Source organism: Pezoporus occidentalis, unplaced genomic scaffold, assembly GCF_034315485.1.
Source record: "Pezoporus occidentalis ecotype Australia unplaced genomic scaffold, CSIRO_AGI_Poc_V1 ctg39, whole genome shotgun sequence".
Taxonomy (NCBI): Eukaryota; Metazoa; Chordata; class Aves; order Psittaciformes; family Psittacidae; genus Pezoporus; species Pezoporus occidentalis.
The window spans coordinates 8,195,242-8,210,139 of record NW_026915713.1 but is presented as its reverse complement, the minus strand read 5'-3'; the positions used below and the strand labels follow the sequence as shown (position 1 = coordinate 8,210,139).

Below are 14,898 nucleotides of genomic sequence, written 5' to 3'. Positions count from 1 at the left end.
CCCAGTTCTTACCACTCCTTTTATAGAGGCCTTTGCTTCTTTATTTCTTTTTTTTCACCAGAGACATTAAAAACAATATACAAAGAAGTCAGTGCATTGCTTAGAAACATCTACCAACATTAACAGAAGAACAGAACTGAGAACATTTTTAGGATCAGCCTCCTGATTACACCCATCTATGTACCAGCAATTTCAAAACAGCTACATTAGCCACAAATCTACTCTAACGTCTTCCAGGCAGGGCAATCAAACTACATATGTCAAAAACACCTGCGTCACACTGGTGGAACTGATCTTCAGTGTGATTTTAATATCTTAGATTTAATTAGAAAGTTAAGAAGCACACACACATTTATTCCATGAGAAAAAGACAGCAACCTTTCAGATCTTCAGCATCAGCTTCCACTAGCCTTTGTTGGACTTTGGCGGTCCAATGAACCCATGTAACACCTTCAGCAAATTCTAGCCCCCTCTTCTCCTCCAAAATCACTGCAGCATTTAAACATCTGGGGTTGGTAACATTTGCTTCCAGTCCTGCCACCATCCAAATTTTACTCAGAAGAGCAGTCAGGGACAGGACGCAGCAGACTGAAGGTGCTGACATTGTCTTGGAGGAGGTACTGATTTCCTGTGCTCAGTGCTGTTACCTCATCTCCTAGAGTTTCTACCAAAACAATATACTTTACACTCTTTGAAGAAGGACACCTTTTGTAACTTTTCTAGTTTGCTAACTATAACTGAAGTTATCTTGCATAACCTGTTTAAACAAATATTTAGTACGAGTTGATATGCATCCCCCTCATCTTCCCACTGAAACTATTTCACTCAAGCTGCCACCAAACATCAGAAAGCTGGTGAGCTTTTTGCACGACATAAATCAAAACTGGAACAAAAATTTAAAATGCTTTCAACTCTCACCATCTCCCCTATGAAAGCTTACATACAGCACCAAGAGACCCCAGCTTCTGACTAAAATAATAGCAAATAAATAAAAGTATGCACGCTCCCAAGATGTTCAACCTCACCTGAGCAGCCATGGCGTGAGCTGTTCTCCAGCACTGCCAATAGTAGCCAATAGACCAATAGGACCGGGGAAGGTCCCTGACAGATCTGGAAGGGGGTGCATTTATTACTGTCAACAGGCAAAACTCCACATTTATCTACATAATACAGGGACCAGTTTAGTAGTAAGCCTCCACTTTGGCATAGCTATTGCATACTGTCCTTCTGCTATGCAATGATGCCTGGGTAGCCTGAATGAGCTGTATACCTCAAGGTTCACTTCTGTACCTCAGAGCCCAGATCAACTCAACCTACGGTGACAACTACATGGAGTGAAAATGCACAACTAATTCTCGGGGCAGGGCAAAAAATAATCCACTTTTTTATTTTTTTAATCACCGTGAATATAAGCACTTCTGCAGCATTATGATTGGAGCATTGTGAACACCCATTAGCTCAAGGATAAACAGCTCATTTGTTTATGAGAGGATCTGTGGGCAAGGCAAGGCAAGGAAGGTGAGCAACAGAGAAGTCTGAGGTAAGCAGCGTGAAGAGAGGATTGCTGTAAGCAGGGTTATGGTAACAAACCAGGTGAAAGAAAGACCTCTAAAAGAGCCTCTGGTGGCCACAGTCAGTGCCACAGAGCTAGAACAAATACCCAAAGGAAAATCACAGGAGGAAAACAGTGGTGGCAACTGCCAGTGTAGGAAGAGAGATTTTTAAGAAGTTCCCTGGTAAGATCAGATACTGAAGAGAGTGAGGGAAGCCTGACAATTCCCCTCCCTTGTCCAACTTCTCAGCTCAAGCCTCTCTACCAATGCTTCCTTTTACACCCTCTGGGGTTTTAAGGCTTCTTTCTTTGTTTTTACCAAGATACCCAGGAGGTCCCTGAAACACAGCAACCACTCAGCCCAGCCATCTCCCTTTGCCATCATTTGACTGAGCAGCAGACACTGTCCACTCAACATGCCAGGTGCTTAGCTCACCACAGCTTTTGGGGAGCTAGAACTCCCTAAGCTAAATAGTAGTATCTTAGATATTAAAGCAGGTGTATGCATGTAGAAGACCTATGCCTTCTGAGGCGTGACAATATCTAAGCTAGGGGATGCGAGATGAGACTCTTGCTCCTCAAAGCAGCAGCAACTGCAGGACAAGTCCCACATGCACAGGTTTGGTGATGGTTGTGGGCTTCTCCTGTGTTCCAATTTTTCTGTTGTTTTTTTTTTTCAGGCAAATATTAATTTACGTACTTGATCCATTAACATAAAACTTTGGTGTGTGCTTGAAAAAATATTAAAAAAATAAAAATAAAATTGTGTAAAAAGATTAAAGCCTTAAAAAGCACAGACTGTAGCTAGTCACATGTATTTCAGTCACCTACAATAGCACAACTTCCAGTGACAGTCTCAGAAATCTAATGGTGAAGAAATGCCTGCGTTTAAAATGTTAAGCACACGTTACTGTCTCACAGCTCCTGAGGTTCATCTGGGTGGCATGCCTGTTATTTCAATCCTCATATTTGCTACCAAACACTAAATTTAAAGTGGGTAACTTAGCTAATAGCTAAAGTACTGCTAGGAAAACAAACAGAATACACACAATGCATCTCTTTCACATGTTGTTTACTATGCATTTGCTTCACTGTTTTACCAAAATAATCACTGTGATACAATCTTACTACTTCAGGTTATATTGCTGTATGCAGCATGAAAGTCTGGTGCAAAAAATCACTACAGCGAAATGGAAACCTTTGCAGTTTTGTGTATGTAAATCCTGGTTTGGTCATCTACTTCAGACAATTAAAGCAAAGGGCCATCTCTGTTCCAGCTCTTTTGAGGTGACAGAGAAGCTTACAAGTATTCCCCTGAAAGGGAGAGTTTCCATCCCTCCAGCTTGAGAGAAGTGAAGACAATTGACAGCAACTGAAGATCTGGCACCAAATAAGCAATTTAATTAGCCAGCAGGTGGAGAGAAGTAATTATTCCTCTCTATGCAGCATTTGTGAGACCACATCTGGAGTACTTGGTCTGGTTTTGGGAGTCCTGGGAAAAGAAAGATTGACATACTGGAGTGAGTCCAGTGGATGGCCACCAAGATGCTGCAGCACTTGATTTATGAAGGAAAGATCAAGAGAGATGGGTTTTTTCAATCCATCCTGGGAGATACTCAAAAGACAACTGGATGAGGCCCTGGCTTTGAAGTTAGACCCGGCTTTGAGATTAGCCCTGTTCTGTGCAAGCAGATGATTTCCAGAGGTCCCTTCAAACCTAGATTCTCCTGTTTAAATTTTAAAAGAACTCCTTAGCAAAGTTAGAAGGACTAATAAAAAGTAGTTTAACAGAAGAAAGTACTTCATTAAAAAGTACTTTTAGAAGAGAAGTCTGTTAGCTTTAGGGAAAGCTTAAGGGAAAGATATAGAAAAAAAACCCAACAGTATGATTGGGGGAATAAAAAAAAGACAAAAAATTGCAGGTGATTATTCCTTCAAAGAAAACTACTGGTTCCCCCCACTCCAGATTTAAACTGTGATGTGAAAGAGCACAAAGCTATGTACTTTTCACCATATACACAGGTTCAGCAAGTTCCCATACCAACAACCATAAAGTAAACCTACATCATGTGGTTTGACTACCATCTTCAAGGTATTTTCTCAGAAATTATGCACCACAGTGGCAATGTATTGCTGACTGCAGAAGACATGCTTACTATCGCAATTTGGGGTGACTACATTATTGGCAAACACAGATCTTACTTCCCTTGCAGAGTTGCTCACTTAAGATCCGTGTTATTTCACTTTCGGAAGAGAGTGTTAACAATGGTCCAGTGGCACTAAAAAAATCTACAGAAACATATTAACCCTTTGAATGAAATTTGAGACAGCAAGCTCTAAATCAGTTTACTTTGGAAACAACTGGCTCATCAAGAAGTACTCCCTCATTCACATGGTGATACAATTTGAATGGTGATCACATCCTCCTTTAAGAAAGACTGAAAATAAACGCTGCATACAATTGCAGCACCCTATCATTTTAAAGCTTGTTGGTAGCTGTTATCAGAGCTCCTGAACAACATAATCACCTTTCTTCAGTGGGGCAGGTAATGTAAAGAACAAACAAAGAAAATAACAAAACATTCATCTAGTTAATCCACTCTTTCAGGTCATTGCTTGCATGTCTCTTCTTTTTTTCTGTCAAAAGGTAAAGTACAGCCTCTACAGCACCACATACTGCTGCACAGATACACTCACACCAGCTGTGAACACATCATGGTGGTCCTGGAAGCAGTGCAGGCACATTAGCAGGACATTCCTCCTGGGCTGCTGGGGCTATCGTGACTCTCACACACAAGCTCTTCTGTCCACCTCCACATAGTGCCATGTGGACACATCTCCAGTCTGAGGCCTGTTCTACTCAAGGAAGTAAACACAAAGCAGTGCTTTTTTGACCCACCATCACATTCAGGTACAGATTATTCTTGGCACAGTCTCACTGTGCCACATTAGCTCTAAAAGGATGAAAACTGTCTTTTGTAACACACAAACTTACATGGCAAATTGTGGAGGAGTTCACTACAAAAGCAAAATCTGGCTGACTTATTTAATACCTACACCTATACAGACAGCTTCATAAAACAAAACTAACTCTTTCGGAGTATTGTGCGCAGTTCTGGTGTTTTCAACATAAGAAGGACATGGAGCTGTTGGAACAAGTCCAAAGGAGGGCCATGAGGATGATCAGGGGACTGGAGCACCTCCTGTATGAAGACAGGATGAGAAAGTTGGGGCTGTTCAGCTTGGAGAAGAGAAGGGTGAGTGGAGACCTCATGGCAGCCTTCCAGTATCTGAAGGGGGCCTATAGGGATGCTGGGGAGGGACTCTTCATTAGGGACTGTAGTGATAGGACAAGGGTAATGGGTTAAAACTTAAACAGAGGAAGTTTAGGTTGGTTATAAGGAAGAAGTTCTTTACTGTGAGGGTGGTGAGGCACTGGAATGGGCTGCCCAGGGAAGCTGTGAATGCTCCATCCCTGGCGGTGTTCAAGGCCAGGTTGGACAGAGCCTTGGGTGGCATGGTTTAGTGTGAGGTGTCCCTGCCCATGGCAGGGGGGTTGGAACTGGATGATCTTAAGGTCCTTTCAAACCCTAACTATTCTATGATTCTGTTCTATGATTCTATGCATGGGGAGGAAACAGAAATCCAAACAATGTAACTTTACAACAGTTCAAATTAAGACTTGCTGAAAACATAGCAAGAGCAGAGACAAGGTCGCCCTATCCTTAAAGAAGTCACTGAATCACACTGATGCCAGAGGAAGCCCTCAGTTTTCAATAAAAGCATGTAAACAAAAGGTTTTTAACCTTTTACAGGAATGGCAGCAAATCGTTCTGAATGACAAGTCATGAAGTAATGCATACCAATTCTCTCTCCATCCTGCCTGCAGTGACTGAGGAGAGGGAAGAAAAGGGACACGGTCTTCCCTGAGCACTTTGTCCACAACCCTATTTGTTCCTTTTTGGCAGGCCCACTTGAACATTAGGACAAGGAGTTCTGCAGTTTTAAAGCATGTCCGGTAATGCTGCCCTAAGCAAGAAAAACAGTCAATGCTTGTCTTCTACCTCCCCCAGTGCAAAAAAGCTCATTTTTGACCTTCAGATGTAAGGGATATTTCCACAAGGTCACAATATTTAGCAGCTTTTTTCTCAGACGAATTTTTGGGTTCGCTACATTTCCTACAAGAGGGAAACTCCTAGAGAGGTGGTCAAAAGAAATTGAAACCAACGTGATGTGTAGAGTTTCTTGAGAGCATACAGCCTATTAACACCGAGAGTTAAATCTGGCTCTTCAGTTTGCTAGCTGCTGTATGCTGACCTTATGCCAACTTTATGTTGATGGGCTTACAAATTTTCTCAGCAGTGACTGCAGCTAATAAAATGGGTTTAATTAAACACGTGGTTTTTTTTTCTTTTAATGGCAGTTTGCCTCAGTCTTTCTGAATAAAATAAAAAAGGGAATTAAATAATAAAAGTAAGAATCCAGTTGCTATTCCTCCTCACCAGTCCAAAGCTCGAGGTGTTACGAATATAAGATCACTCACCATTCAGACACCTGAATAACTTAATATCTGAAACAAAAGGCATGCACATTCAGCTAAAGGTTTTTAATGAAAACTAAAATGACCTCAGATACTGTGCTTTTCAAAGAATTAGCTTTACATCATTTTATTCATTCTTGAAGGGTGGAAACAGCACATTATCCATGAATTTTGAAATGGACCTGGAATGTCTCTTGCTGAAATCACCAATTCAAATGCTGCCCAGAGTGATAATGACCAGAAATTTCATAATCTATTGGCTAACTCACAGCCAAACCAGAGAAGGAAACTTAGGAATTTTCAGTTACTTTCCAGGAAGGCAGAGGTGCAACAGAACTGGCGTTTTTGCTGGTCTGCAGACAAAAATCTGACTGGATGTGGGCTTCCCCTCTTTAATCTTATTATTCAGTTGTCACCTTTTTTCAAATATCATTAGCATACAGTGACAGCATGCAAGAGGACCTGTCCACAGAAAGGTCTGAAAGTGTAAGAGGTCGTTAACCTCACTATAAAAAAAATCCTCCACCATTAAAAATCAACACTGAGCACTTACATATAGTTTAAGACAAGAAACAGTCTAGTTGCCCACTCAAACAATAAGGGTTTTCATTACAAGTCTTAGAGATGCTTGCCTTTTTTTTTTTTTCTCCTGGAAAAAAAATTATCATTGCTTCCTAGTTAGAGGCATTCACAAAGAAAAAACCAGTCCCAGGAACAAATATTCTTTCTTTTAATGATTTGAGAGCTTCTTTCTCTTACACCTGCTCTCTTCTCCCTCAGGGGTGAAAGCAGCTGGGTGTAGGACACAATCATCGACATCTCTGAAACAGGGTTATCAGCTGGTCTTATGCTAAATCCTAAAAAATGACCAGGAATGGGATTAAGCTGTCACAGAAGAAGGAAAAGGACTTCTGTGGAGAAGTGATATTTTTCATTATTTCTTGAAAGTTAACACAGCCCCCAGAGTTGCAGGATTTTGGCTGATACAGAGATAGCTACAGCCCTTGTTAACATAATTGTGAAGTTCATAAGGGCTAAAAAGAGAAAGAAAAAGTCCATGAGCGTTATTACTGTGCACCTCACTGACAGCCCAGAGCCGAAACAAGGTCATTCACCAACGTCATCACTAATCTGAGCTTCAGCTAGGTGCCCAACGCTTTCATCTCCCAGCACGATGCTGCAACACAGCATGCTGTTGCGGCTTCTGGCTTGGAGAACTTCTGAACTAAGCAGCAACAAGTCTTCCCAATTATTTTTGGGCAATAGCATCAACTTCAATTACAATCCCCAGAGCAATTCTGCAGTTTAAAGGTCAGGCACAAAGGGAAGAAAACAACATATTTGGGAGGAGGGGGAGGGAGGGAAGGGATTAAAAAAAAATCAACAATTATCTGTATAATGATATCAGAAGCCAAGATAGGAACTGCATGATATTCCTAAATCATGCCAGGAAAACCTTCAGAGCTGCCTCTTTTGTAAGTGGTACAGCTGCAAGTCAAAGATCAACGTTATGCAAAGTGCTCTTTCACACACAGGTTGTTCTAAAAACAAGGGAGGTTGGCAGGTCTTTATTAAGACAACAAAAAGCCTTCAAATGAATTCTAAATTTTATTTGCTTAAAATAATAATAACAAACAAAACAAAACACCCCCCCACACACACACACACAAAACCACACAGATAAAATAATAGAAATTTAAACCAAAGGGGTGCTAGGAACCACCACATATAGTCATTAGAGAACTTCAATGGAACAAAAAAGATTTTCTTAAAGAAAACTGAATGGGCATTTAATATTACTCTTTATTCTCATACCCTGTTTAACTTCTATATGGATTCACACAGCAAACTGAGGCCTGACAAGATAAAAGTTATCTGGCAATAATGTTTTCATCTTGGACCATAACAAAAAGGTTTGAGAAGTATTTTGGTAAAATCTATTAACATGGGAAAACTGGAGTCAAGAGGAAAAGGACAATTTCAAACAGAAGATACTTCATCCAAGTCAAGCCAATCATTTGAGGTTTCCTCCTCCAAAAATTGCTAAGAGTTATATGCAAGTTTAAGTGGTGCCAAACAACACTATTAAAGCAAATGTCCTCACTCACACACACAAGCAGCTTCCTCTGCCTGCTTCAGCTAGTTCTTCCCTTGGTCTATTCAAAGTCCTTCCACCCCAGCTACTTCTCTGCTTCGTATGTTGTGCTGGTGCCACTACCATCACTTTCAGCTTCAGAACACTTTACAAACGACATAGTTTTAGTGAATAAAACAACATTTTTTCAAGTGCTTCTGTAAGTTTCAGTACTGATGGTACACTTTGCCTGAAACGTAAGGTCTCAATTTCAGGTTCAAATAAATTGTTACAACCCTTAAGGCTTTAGATGTCTATGTCTTTTAGAGCTCTCATGCTCTGCTGCAAGGCAGCATCGAGAACTGAGGACGCTCCTTCCCAGGTCACCACAAGAGCCGTGAAGCAAAGCATACTATGCAAGGCAGAGTCCTTGTTCAGGGCTGGCTGCTGGTAGTGCCCCTCACCACAGGACCATGGGTTTTGGGGAAAGCCCAGTAACAGCTTTCACAGCACAGGATCTGATACTATTAAAAGTAGCTCTGGCTCCTTTGAGGAGCTCTGGCTGGGCTGCTTCATACTTAAAAGCACTCAGCACATCACTTCAACAGCCACTTTTCAACGTCAATCCTTTCTGGTTGTAGCCACAGGGTATCTAAAGCAAGATGGGACAAAGAATTTCCCTGGGCTAGAAAAGTCATCCAGTCATTGCTGCCTCCTAAAACCCCCAGCAATACCAAATAATTAAGCATAGAGGGGGTGACTTTCCCTGCTCCCATCAAAACACTCACATCACAACTGCCTTGTATAGCTCAGCATATTAAACCATGACTTAACGTGAAGAACATCAACTAACTTCCCTAAAAATTTAGGTTACTGGTTTAATCAAGTAGGACTTATTACTCACAGATACTCTAGAAAATTATAGTGTTGAACAAGCAACTTTCAGAGATGCAAGAATTCCCTGAATCAGGAGAAGCTGAGCTGGAAAAGGTAGGGTAACCTCATATCACCCTGTCACGAACAACATGAGTAGATCCATTCAAATTGAGGTGCCTTTGATAGAAGGAATAGAGCTGCATTTTGGGAAGGACAGCAAATTAGAAATTCATTTGCTGTCCCCTCTGCTGTTGGAAAAACCATTTCACTAAGGCCATCTAACCAGCTGATATTGCCAGGCTAGCTTTTGATGGCTTTCTCAGATGAAAAACGTTTATTCAAATTCATGGTATACAAGGAATAGAGCTGGTCAGGAAAAATCTGACAGTCATCTTCTGCAAGAAAGTTCTATCCATATCTAAAAGCTCTGTAAAACTGTTGCTGATTTTATACTTCAATAAAAAGTCAAGGTGTCAAAGGTTCTATTTTGTTCCAAACAGGAGCTCATATTTTGAGTTGAAATCCTTGCTGTCATCACAAGTTACCGCTCAAAACAGTCACAAGCAACATCAGGTGGCATGTTTTGATTGAGTTGAAGTAATTTTATTTTTCAGTTACCCCAGTATAAGTGCTGATATGTTTCAGTTTTGTTTCCCATTCCAAGCGAAGGCAAGTTCCAAAAATCCTTTTCAAAATGTCATTGTTTTCCTGTGGCCAGTGAAAAAGAGAACCATGGGACACTTCTCCTTGGCTGCAAGCTCCCATTAGGCCAGGCCTGTTTCTAGTTTCAGGGTTCAAGGACATTTCCTGCAGACAGGTTTTACTTGACCACTCTCAAACTGAGAGGCAGCTTACCAGCATGAAACCACTTGTCACTTATTGAAATACAAATACAAAGTTTTTCTTTTTTCTTTCTCATTAATTATTTTTCTTTATTTGTTTATTATTATTATGATCCTATCAAAAGCAGGTTAGGGCTTTTAGTCTCTAAAAGCAAGCCACTGGGGTACCAAGTGAAACACTCAGGACACAGGCAGATGCAGCACTGGCGGTTCACCTCCATCTGAGGCCCCTTGCATTGGGTGGTCCTGGCAGCATTTTCCTTGGCACATGGACCACTGGGAGTGTGGCTCTGAGGTGCACAATATGTTCAGCACAGCACAGGCAGCAGCTACGTCCTGTCCCTTACTGAGGCGTGTGAAATCTACAGGGGTCATAACCACCCTGGTAGCAAGGCCTCAGAATGCTCCACGCTAAAAACATGCATATCGTTTTGTGGGCTTCACCCAAGTAAATCACAGACTTGCATGACACAGATTTGTAAGTTTTTTGACACCAAAGGAGGCCTTAAATGATGGATTTCCATGAGACAGCTAGGGTGAATTAGATTTGTTGGTTCAAGTCCTGATTTTGGAGTAATGGGTCAAAATTACTTGTGAGACAATTCTGTGGGAGCTGTAGGGTGGGGAAGGGACAGGAGTTATTGGTTTCCTCCCTCTCAAAGAAAGGTCATTTTGACAATACACACTGCCAGCAGCAGACCTGCCCATAAAGCAAATTACAAAGTGCTGTCCATGACACAAACAAACGCCATTATTATACATTCAAAGTAGTGCCCAAACTGAATTAAGCAGAACTTTACAGAACAAGTTTGAATCAAATATTAATGCATGCCCCAGAGAGAAGGAGGAAGGGAAAAACACATGTGTACAACTCTTTCTCTCCCTGAAGTAAAAGCACTACAATGAAGCAAGACAGTAAAGTGAAGATGCTGGTTAAATAAAAGCAATCAGGTGTAAAGTGGCCAAGAGCTTTAAAGCCTTCCTTAAACACAACTAAATATATAATATTGTAGATGTACCACATTACAATGTTAAATCATCACAAAGGCACCGGACGATTTCCACTTTTCTAGCCCCAATTTTATTACACTGTAAATCCAGCGCAGACCGTGACATGTGCAGATTATTATATTCAGCTTAATTAAACTAAGCCATGGGGCCAGTGGCCACAGAGGCCAGTATCAGACTCCACTTACGCATTTTGAATGATGCTATTCAGGGATTTCACATAAACAGGTTGTGAAATCTAGTATAGTATCTCAAAAATAACTAGCTCCTCAGCAATGTTTTATCTTACTCAAATGAAATAGAAATTAGTGAACAGGTCCTAACTTTAAAGATACTTAAAATGCAAATGATTAATAAGCAACTTTACAGTACCAGCTTCTTCACTCTTGCCTTACACTGACTGCCATGCCCATACACCAAAGTTGTTTATCCCTCACTGAAGACACGCATTTATTCAACATCAAAAAGATTTCCAGGGAAGTCTGTTCAGGGCTGTATACTTAACTGCTGTTTCATGCCACTACATCTTACACCAGCGGGCAACACAGAATTTCTGAAACAACATGCCCGAAGCATAAACTGCAAAACATCACAGCCAGTGGCCTACCATTAGACAACCTCATATTGGAAATTCTTATTTTTGCCAAAGATGAGCCATGTAGATAAGACAGTAATTTGTTAGAGGTGGAGAAGCGGCAGGCTTACAGGCACCCTCTAGGAAGCATGTGAACATTTTGACAAACTAAGAGAAATCTGAAGCCTACTACCAACAAAATACAGAATTACGCAATCTTCCTGTCTCTTTTTTCATCAAAATCATAGCTTTGCGGCGTGAAAAGAGGCTCAAGAAGGACCCTATTCTTTTTTTCAAAGAGTCTCCCGTCTTAAAATTGTTCTTAAAAAATTGTGGAAAGGCACCAAACTACTCATACTCATCAAGCATTACCAGTTTTCCAAGCACATACATCAGGGTGCTGGAAACTGTTGTATCACTGGGGGAAAGTTAATAACCTTTCGACTTTACTGATACTAATTAAATATCCAAGTGTGAAAATGAGCTCCTCCCCCTTCCAGTTTCCAACTGGGCCAAGCAGTGGTTGTAATAGATATAACTGAGAAGTTGGAGATGCTGCCTTCCCTCCCTGGCATTTTTCTTCTGGCCTCCTTTGTTCACTTAACAGAACTTTGTTTGAAGTGTGTTTTTACTCCTTCACTGCATGACAAACCCACACAGTCAGAAGACAGGCTTATAAAAACCACAGAGCTCCAGCAGGGAGCTCAACGGTGGGTGTAATATTGGACACAGCGCTCCATTCATCATGCACATTCTCCGGATTTCAAGTTGACAGTGTCCCTTTAGCTTACTGTTCCTCCTCATGGGAGATCAGACAAGTCAAGCCTAATGAAAACACTTCCTCCACCAGCACATAAACAAACAGATCTTCACCTGCAATTGTTCTAAGCTTTGGCCACAAAGCGCTAGTTAAAAAGATATCAAGGAAAAAAAAAAGAAAAAAGGGGAGAAAAAAGAAAGAAAATTGGGTCGGAGGAGGGTGAGGGGAGATGCTGGAAAGTGTTACAGCTGCAGGGATGGTGGAAGGAAGGATGTGGGAGTTAAGGAGGTTGTATACAAGGAGGAAAATGACAAGGTCTCAAAGGCGTTCCCAGTCCTGTTGTATGCATTTCGAAAGCCTGGTCTTTTCCCACTTGTTATTTAGCATTTTAGGAATCAGAGCATATCAGAGTGATTGATGAACAACTGCAGAGGATTGCTTTCCACTCAGCCTAAACCTTCTCCTCCAGCACCAACTCAGCCTTGCCCTCCCCACCATCACTGAACAGACCAAGATATCATGGTTTTGTTTTCACAAAGTGACCCCCGGCCCTCTCCTAGCACTCACACACATGCAAAATCCACACAGGGCAGAAATAAGGCTAGTTGCTGAGGAAGGAGAGACCAAACTGAGCGTTATTAAGGAGGTCGGGCTACGAGTACACTATAGGTCTGCAGACACAGCAAAATGCTGGCACCCATGGTGTGGTATTTGGTATCTCTCGCTAATCTAAAATGTGGCTGGAAAGGAACTGGCACCAGCTCAGCGGCTTCATCTGGGGAGGAACAGAGAGGCTCTAGGGGAAAGACAAGAAACAAGACTCTTTTCACATCCTACCACCCTTGGGCATTTTGTGCGTCCCTTCTTTCTTCCCTGAAAGAGGCCTTTGTCACAGACGATCAAATCCTATACGATTTATTTCAGAAGGAGAGAAGGTCTTTTTATTTATCGCCCCCCTCCCCTTTTTCGCAGTTCGGCGACAACAACTACAGCCCTGTGCTGTGTCCCCTCCCCTCTCCACGGCCGGCGGGGTGGGGGACACGGACACGGGCGATCATCGGGCACGCAGGGGCTCAGCGCCCGCCTGCCCCAGCCCCGCACCGCGGTCCCCGCCGCTGCCCCCGGTCCTCCTCGCGCTGCAGGCCGCGGCCGGCGGCTCCCGGCAGAGCTTCGGGAGTGTGTGAGTGGGTGATACCCGCAGCAGTGCGGCCGCCTCCCCTCCCCAGGAGCCCCCGCACCCCATCACTGCCCGGGTGCACAAAGGAAACGAACGTGCTGCAGCATCCATCCATCCCTCCATCTATGTACCCATCCATCCATCCATCCGTCATCCATCCATCCTCCCGCTTCTGCTCCCCCCAGGGCGGCGGCGCGCCGGGCTCCGGCCCCTCCGTTACCTGAGGCAGCTCTGCTCAGCGCAACGCGGGGCCGGGGCGGCGCCGCCGCACTCACATCCTCCTTCTCTCGCTCCTCCGCCGGCTGCCTCCGCCCGCCCGCCCGCAGCGAGGGGCGCTACTGCCTCTCCCCGCGGGCAGACTCGCTGCGCCGAGCCCCGGCCGGGGGCGGAGGCTCCGGTTTCGTGCGGGGGCAGAGCCGCAGCCTGGGTAGGGATGAGCTCGCACGGGCTCTCCGCGGTGCTGCCGCCGCCGCCGCCGCCTCGCTTCCTCTCCGCTCCGCCCGGGTGAGCGCGGCTCTGGCGCTCCCTCCCACCAGGGCTCCTGACAGATGGCGCAACCGCAGCGCCACCGCCGCCGCCCGGCCCCGCTCTCCCGCACGGAGCCGGCAGCCACCTCCCCCCGCCCGCCGCGCCCCTCCGCGGGGCTGGCCCCAGACTGGCGTCTCCGCTGGCCTATGGCGAGCCGCGGCCGGCAGACGTCCCCTCTCTGATTGGCGGACGGAGGGGGAGGCGGGGCGGGCGAGGCTGCCCCTCAGAGCCCGCTGGCCGGGGTGGCGGACAGGGCAGTGCTCGGCCGTTGCCTCCAGTCGGTGGCAGCCGCTTCGGGCGGTCCGTGGAGCCCGGCGGGGCCGTGTCGGAGCTGCCCCTGGCTGTCCGTGAAGAGAAGCGAGGTGGAAGGAGGAGGACGAAGAGGAGGGGTGGCCAGCTCATGGTGGGGTCGCGGCCAGCCGCTGCTGTCGCCAGAGCGTTGCCGTTGCTCGGCGCCCCGCTGCGTGTCCCCCGTCGGCGTGCCGCTGGGAGGAGGGAGCGGGAGCTGAGCGTCTCGACAGCCCGATGAATGGGAGAACAATCTTAATCAGATTATGCCTCTTTGTGAAAGACTGCGTCTTGTTTTACTATTATGATATTTTTTTATCCCTAATTCTTGGGAATTCTTGGGAAATTGGCAATAGTGGGTTATAAGGCAATGATGGCAATGAAATACACAGGTCTTTTCTAGAGTTATGGTTTTATTCCAGTTTTCCGTTTAATCACAGGCTGTTTCAGCTGGCCATATCGGGAGGAGCGCAGCCCTGCCATGGCCATCTTCCAGGGGTGTACCTGCTGACCCCACATCAAGGCTGGCCACCTCTGCTGGGGCTCCAGTCTTGCAGTGTACTCAACGACGTGCAGTCTTTGCTGTCCTCCACTTTGCTCCACAAGCAGGTTACTGGAAAGGTTTCTGTACACTCTGTTGCCTTCAGATCCTCAGCACTGCCTTAACTCCTCCCAGCAT

At 44.4% G+C, this 14,898-nt stretch overlaps 1 protein-coding gene across 3 annotated transcripts in view; it reads right to left on the bottom strand.

Annotated features, from left to right (window-relative positions):
- The window catches only part of FYN (FYN proto-oncogene, Src family tyrosine kinase), a 144,237-nt gene extending 130,485 nt beyond the window's left edge, over positions 1–13,752 (bottom strand). For all 3 annotated transcript variants that reach the window (XM_062632500.1, XM_062632502.1, XM_062632501.1), the window contains exon 1: positions 13,624–13,752. The gene's annotated coding sequence lies outside the window, so the exon portion shown is untranslated. The remainder of the gene's footprint in view (positions 1–13,623) is intronic.
- Between the last annotated feature and the right edge of the window lie 1,146 nt (positions 13,753–14,898).